Source organism: Rhododendron vialii, chromosome 7a, assembly GCF_030253575.1.
Source record: "Rhododendron vialii isolate Sample 1 chromosome 7a, ASM3025357v1".
Taxonomy (NCBI): domain Eukaryota; kingdom Viridiplantae; phylum Streptophyta; class Magnoliopsida; order Ericales; family Ericaceae; genus Rhododendron; species Rhododendron vialii.
Window position 1 is genome coordinate 19407994 of NC_080563.1, and position 7028 is coordinate 19415021.

The window sequence follows — 7028 nt, forward strand, 5'->3', positions numbered from 1 at the left end:
AAAGATTGTCGTAGCAGTAACAGATTTAATCTCTATACCCATTGCATCAGTTTCAAGCAGTCACATGACTCACATCCTCAAGCAACTTACTGCCTCTGTTGCTATTCCGATTTTCTAAAGATTATCTTTCAAATAAGTGCAACTCTACTAAAATGACAAAGGTACCAGTCTTTGAGGCAAATAAGGTTTCTTTATAAGGTTGCCGACGGGGATGCAATAGCGTACATGCCTGGGGATGTGGTAGAAATCAGTGTCGCCAAAATTGTGGGGGATACATACAGAAACAAGCCAACAGGAATTCCCCATCATCTCACCAAAAATGGAACAGCCACCCTGAACGATCCCGTAGATATGTCATAACAATCCACCCAACCAAAAGAGAATTATTATCCAGAATCATCCAAAGGAAAAGGAAAGGGTGTACAGAATAAACCTTCTACGAATTATGAAGATATATATTATCACTGTGGGATGAAAGGTCATTGGTACAAGAAGGTAAAGGGGTATTGAAGTGAATTTTACAGATCAACGGAATCTTTTGATGATACCTATCTTGATGTCTAGGACTATATCATTGAACCGGATGAAACATTTAATACAAATAATGGTTCAGCTATTAAGCTACTAAGACAGTATCATTTGGGTGGCTAGTCCAATTGTGGTTAGACAACCATTAATGAGTTCATAACACCTTCCCCTTGGATGATCATACACTAAGAATATGCCTCATTAAAACCTTGCCAAGAAATACCCAATAGGAAAAACCTTTGACGAAGAAAAAAGAGTGCGCTATTCTTGTGTCTCTCGCAATAGTGACTTGTGTCTTCAGATTGCCTCATTACAATTTTGCTTAATAGAAGCTCGTGGGATAAATCCTTGGACGAAGGAAAAAGAGTAATATCTACATATCAACATTATGGCACTTGCTCCCCCTCAAGGGCCTCAGCATTGCATGACAAGTCCTTGAGTCGATGCATTAACTAATGCGGTTATTTCCATCATCAGTTTGGAGATCAAATGTTTTGTCTGGTTTAATGATATAGTCCTCGGCTTCAAGATAGGTATCATCAGAAGGTCGGTCTTCTAATATATTTATTTACTTATCAAAAAAAAATAAAATTCAGAAGGTCAGTCGGCCTGATCTCTAAAATTCACTTCAATGCCCCTTCCCCTATTAACAGATCTTTGATAGAGGTCAATCAAATGTTTAGGCATAGGACATGTGCGCGACCATTGATCTTTCATCCCACAGTGATAACATATATCTTCATAGAGGTCAATCAAATGTTTAGGCATAGGACATGTACGCGACCATTGATCTTTCATCCCACAGTGATAACATATATCTTCATAATTATTAGAAGGTTTATTCTGTACCCCCTTCCCTTTTCCTTGGATCTGGGTCATTATTCCCTCTTTGGTGGGCGCTATGGCATATCTGTGGGATGGTTTAGGGTGGTTGTTCCATTTTTGGTGAGATGATGGGCATTCCTGTTGGCTGTTTTCTGTATATATACCCCCCACAGTTTTGGCGATATTGATTTCTCCCACGTCCCCGTGCATGTCCTCGTTTGGATCCCTGTCGGCAACCTAAAAGCGAAATTTGTGATTTTTTAAGTAACATGTCATTGTTTCACTCAGTTCAGAAAACTTGGTAAAATGCCACTCTCTGTATTGTTGTCGAAGAAGCAAATTAGAGGCGTGAAAAGTGGAAAACGTTTTGTTCTAAAAGATCATAATCGGTAATTGTCTGTCAACACAATTGAAACAATTTTAAAAAGAGCAGAATAATATTGTTGGACAGTTTTAAATCCTGAAGTCTTTTGCATGAAAGGTGCTTTTGGAAGAATCAAAGTTTTTTGATGTTCAAATCTTCTTTTAAATCGGTCCACGAAAGTTTTTGGTCTCTCTTGTAAGATGCTTGGATTATTAATCTTCGTGGATGTGGTGACGGATGAAAATCATCGCTTAGCTTGTGTCTTCAAAAGATGTGGTATTGTTATCCTCAATAGTATGCCCAAGATTCATACCATCAAGATTGATTTCAAAAAAATGTTTTGGCGTTTTTCGTAAACATTCTATGTCATGCATCCATGGTAGATAATACCGCCCTAGATATCTAGGGCGGTAGATGTGTAGGAAGTAATTTGTTGTCCTTCGGAAAAAAATTGGATCATGTTCATGCTTGCTAGTTTTCCACCCATTCCGAGTTTTGATGCTATTAAATTTCTTTATTATTTTGAATTTTATTTGCCTATTATATTCTTGTGAGATTAATGCATTTTGCTTGATTCTTGATTTTAATAATATGGACTTGCTTGATTCTTGATTTTAGTTTGTTTTCCTTTAGGACTAGCAAAATGTAAGTTGGGGGTATGATAAGTGCCGAAATGTACACATCTAGGCCGCCTAACTTATATATGTTATGTCCTTTATACTTATTTTATTTATTTAGTGTCTTTTGTTATATATTGGTGATTGTAGGTCGCAAGAGTGTGTATCAAACTTGGCCTAAAATTGGATGTTTTGGAAGAATTGGGTGCACTAATTACTTGATTAACACTTCCTAATCATTTTTTACATTCTTTGCTGACTACTTCCTTACCTTTTACTTCTTTATTTTCTCCACCTATCTCTAATGTCTCCACATGTTCTCTTGTCCCAATCTTTATTTCTTTATCACAGCTATGCATATGCATATTGCTCCTTTGTTTAAATTGGAGCTTGGCAGAATGCTTTTAAGCTATTCACCAAACCATGGACCCTCAAGAGCCAATGCATGTAACATTATTTTCACATTTGTTTCTGCATAAGGAGGGAGTAGTCAGAAAGAAAAGGGGGAGGGTAACTGCGGCAGCAGGCCAGAGAAGAGAAGGGGAAGGAGCTGTGCTCCACGCAGGAGCATAAGCTCTGCCTCTGTTTCTCTGTAACAATGCTCTCTTGTTATATTCTTGTCCTGGTCGAGTAACTTAATTATTTCATTTTATTTTTGGTTACTTTCATTTTGTTGAAATGATTTTCGCAAGTATTCAAACACTACTTTATACTATAATTTTCACAGAGAGTATAATTAGAGGGCTGAGATAGCTTATGCTCCGAGAAGACAGATTGTCCCTATGGCTGGTTAGTGTTAGTTTAGCATAGACAATCCCTGCTAATCAGAGATAGGCTATGCTGGTTAATGATTATATTTATCCTCTTGACGAAACTAGTGGGGCTGGTAGCTGCCATGGAGGATCATGGTTGAATGAATTGATTAAGACCTTAAAATAATAAGTCAGGATGGAATTGAAGTTCCTGGACCTTCTCTATCTTGTCCTCCACTTTATTTTATGTTATTTCAATTTATGCGTTTTGTATTTAGAAATCCATAAACATTATTTTTGTTCGAACTAAAGCAAGAGTTGATTTTGAGAATTGACACACTTATTACCCTGTTGATCGACTCGGACTTCATCACTATACTATGCAAATCTTTAGTGATAGTCTGATTAATGTAAATAAGTAGTCTAGTTTGACGGTGGTTTGTTAGTTTGCTGTTTTGAACATTATCTTTTTAGTGTAGATTGTTCGATTTGCTGGGGGATTGAGATTTGTAGTGAAATTGAGCCTTGGATATGCCACTCTTAGATATAGTTAAAGGGCTCCGTGCATGCATCACTATGAATTTCTCATCATTCATGCATTTAGTCAATTATCACTAAAGTTGTATTTATTAATTAAAAAATCTAAAAAGAAAAAAGAAAAAAAAGAAATTGAACAGCATTTTCAAAAAATGAAAAGAAAAAAAAGACAAAATAAAGAGTTCAAACATTGGTAAAAAGAAAAACAAGAAAAGCAGCATACAAAACATTCTGTCTTTTCTCTATTAGTTCTATGTTTTGTCTCTGTCCTGGTTTCTAACACTTGCAGGCATCTCTGATTTCCTGTAGTGTGCACGGACCTCATCCCCTTGTTTCACTTTGCTTTTGTAACTCCGACCCTGAGGTGATATCCTTCCTCCCTCTTTTACTTGTTATGCCTTTTCTTTTTTGTGTGCCAATGGCATTGCCATGTTTAAGTTGTGGGGACAGATTTCACCCTTCGGTTGAAAACAATAAAGAAAAAAATGAAAAACGAAACATTGTTGGGTTTATTCTCCATTTGAATTTTGAATTGAGAATCGCAATTGAGCGTAAGTGTAAATTTTAGTGTTTTAGATATTTTGTTGGCATCTTAGTTCATTGTACTAGCCTATTCTATTTTTTTTACGGCATCCTTTACTCGGCACTTTGCACTTCCTGACTAGTTGCATGATCGTGGTTTTGATTGATGAGTGTGGATAGTCCGGAAATCTTGAGAAACACTTGTGGAGACTTTTACCCATAGAGAATTTCGATCCATTCTTTCATTTGGAGGGTTTCAAGTTCACTTACTTTTACATGTTCATTGATCACACAATATTAGTTGGGTAGTCTCATTGTCAATTCTTGCTTGGTTAAATGCCCGAAAATGCATTACTTGTGTCACATTGGTTTTGTCTTGAGATCTTGGAAACTGGGAGAACCATGTTCTACTTGGGAAAAGATTTTAGGCTATCTTTGTTATGAAGCCTGTTCGTTTCGATTCAGATACACACTTATCATCCCTAGTTCGCCATTTCGAGCCTTTTACATGTAAGCCATTCTTTGTTGAGCTCCAAGATTCAAATGATTCGAGAAATGGGTTTGGTTTATAAAGATGAAGCAAATAATCAAGAGGGGTTGCCGGTGAGGAGAATAGCTTCTTCTTTTTTTTTGTTTGCAAATGATTAATGCCCTTGATGCATGGGCCTTGAGATGGGATTAGTTGGTATGAGGCATGTGATGGTGAAAGATACAAAGAAATAAAGAAAAGGCAGGATGTCAGTAGGCATTGGAGGACTCATAGCTCATGCGTGAGGCGTATAACAAATGCTCTCTACACAAGTTCACAAACCAGTTATATAGTTGGCCATTTTAAAGAAATCAATTTCCCATTTGAAAACATGCATGGGATGAGCTTGGGCCAGAAGTCTTTTGGCTGTGGGAGATATTGTTGTGGTGCTTATCTTTGAGAGCAATTTATATTCTCTTTAGATCAACAGTAGGTTGTGATTTACAGATCCGAGGTTCTTGATCATCAATTTGAGGTATCAGAGGTTCTTGTTAATTATTTCATTACCAGGTTTGGGTCTTCATTTGGTAATTTTTTATGGTTGAGTTGAATGAAAGCTCTTCCTTTGGTAATTATGGGATTTATTAGATGTCAATGGTTTCTTAATGATGTTATTTGACACAGTTCTGGATTTGAAGATGGATTTCATACACCTCGTCTTCTTATGCAAAGAACCAAGGACCGAAGCGCATCAGACTGCACATGTAGACATATTAGGGTTGCTTCAGCTTTTTCAATTTGAATTTTAGTGACTCTTGATAGCTGCTGGAGCAGTGGTTTAGTTAGTGCATCTAAATTTTGCCTGCGATTGAGGTCCATTTTAGTTAGTTTCTGTTGTCTTCCCTTTTTTGGCTGCTTTGTTTCCAACTACGCCTAAATAGAAGGCCAATGTTGGGGTAGTTATCTTATTTCCTTGTTTTCCACTGTGTAGCAGAAGGCCAACGTTGTTGGAGTCCTGTTATTTTCTTATTGTCTTTATTTCGTGTTTATTTTTCTCCTTTCCACGTTTTTCAATCACAGATCAAACTGTCACCTTGTTTCCATGCTTCCAGAAAATTGGCTGGCCCTGTTTTCCTAATGAATTCCCATGGAACATGGGTGCGAATGCAATAGCAAAGTTTACATGCGTGAAGATCAAGCTTACGTATAGCATGATTTGACCTAGACTTCTAAATGCATGAAAGGTAGTTTAGATATAATATTTGAATTAATTGATTATTATGGTCTGATACTACATCAAACCGTCCTGTTGATGAATGAAGATTGTACACGTGTGATTTTTGTTCTCCATAGTGTTGAGAATGAGGAAACATGCAAGGAAACGCTTGGTATGGAAGATTTAGTTAGTCATTGAAATTTGAAAGGTATGTGTCCGTACTTAAAAGGTGGTTATGTCGATCGACTTGAAAAGGTGGTGGGTGAGCCAAAGGTGCACCTGCATTTATCACCATCCATGCGTAGAGCTACATGGGCAACCAACGAATGCCCCTCATTTTGTTCGTTAATTACGTAGTTACTTACTTTCGACAGATTGCACCACCACTATCTTCTCCGGCGAGTTTTAGCTTACCTATTTTCTCTCGGCCAATATCGACGGAGTTTTGTGAGGAAAACAAATGCAGATTGCAGGAATGTAGTTTGTTGCTAAGTGGATGAATGGTTCTTTATCGTATTCAGGACTTTTTAAAAAACAAGCACAACTTAGAAGAATTATAATAAAACTTTACTGTACTAATCTTCAAAAGTAGTACAATCGACAGAATACTACACTACAAAGTACAAACTACTCCTAAAACTGGAATTTAAAGGACAATAAAAGTACAATAAAAGACTTGAAACGTAAATGACTTGGAAAATAAAAGACTTTTTGTCTGATGGTTGAGGAGAGCTTTTCTGACATCCTTTATGAAGAAGAATATATTTAGGGGCCTCCAACTTCGGTCTTCACTTCATTTGAATAATTGACAAACCTTTCAAATTTTCCTTCTTGCTCTTGGATAACCGTTTTTGGCGAACATCTTCTTGGGCAGTTGATCTAATCCAAACTTGTCTCTAAATTGGACAACCGTTGTAACTACCGTTGTCTTCCATCTTGTTCTCCACTTGTATGTTTGGTATTTCTGCCATGTGTTATCCTCGACACTTGTTATCTCAACAGGAAAGGAAAATGCTAAAATGTGGGGTAAATTAACGTCGCCGCTTCTGGTTTGCCCCCTTCTCTCTTTTCTCCCGATCCCTCCCTCAATCTGTCTATATTCCCTTGTCTCTTCTCTCAATCTTGATCTCCCTCTCTTGATCTCCCTTTGTCTCACTCTCTCTCGGTTTCCCTTCGATTTTGGCGTACCCCATCGCCG

At 37.3% G+C, this 7028-nt stretch overlaps 1 long non-coding RNA gene across 2 annotated transcripts; it reads left to right on the top strand.

The window, feature by feature from the left end:
• The first annotated feature begins 564 nt into the window (after positions 1-564).
• On the top strand, positions 565-5717 carry LOC131334015 (uncharacterized). Of its 2 annotated transcripts, XR_009202003.1 has the most exons (3): positions 565-1074; positions 1128-1194; positions 1276-5717. It is a non-coding gene; the product is annotated as an uncharacterized LOC131334015 (long non-coding RNA). The 2 variants fall into 2 exon arrangements; XR_009202002.1 differs by having other exon boundaries at positions 1128-5717.
• Positions 5718-7028: the final 1311 nt, after the last annotated feature.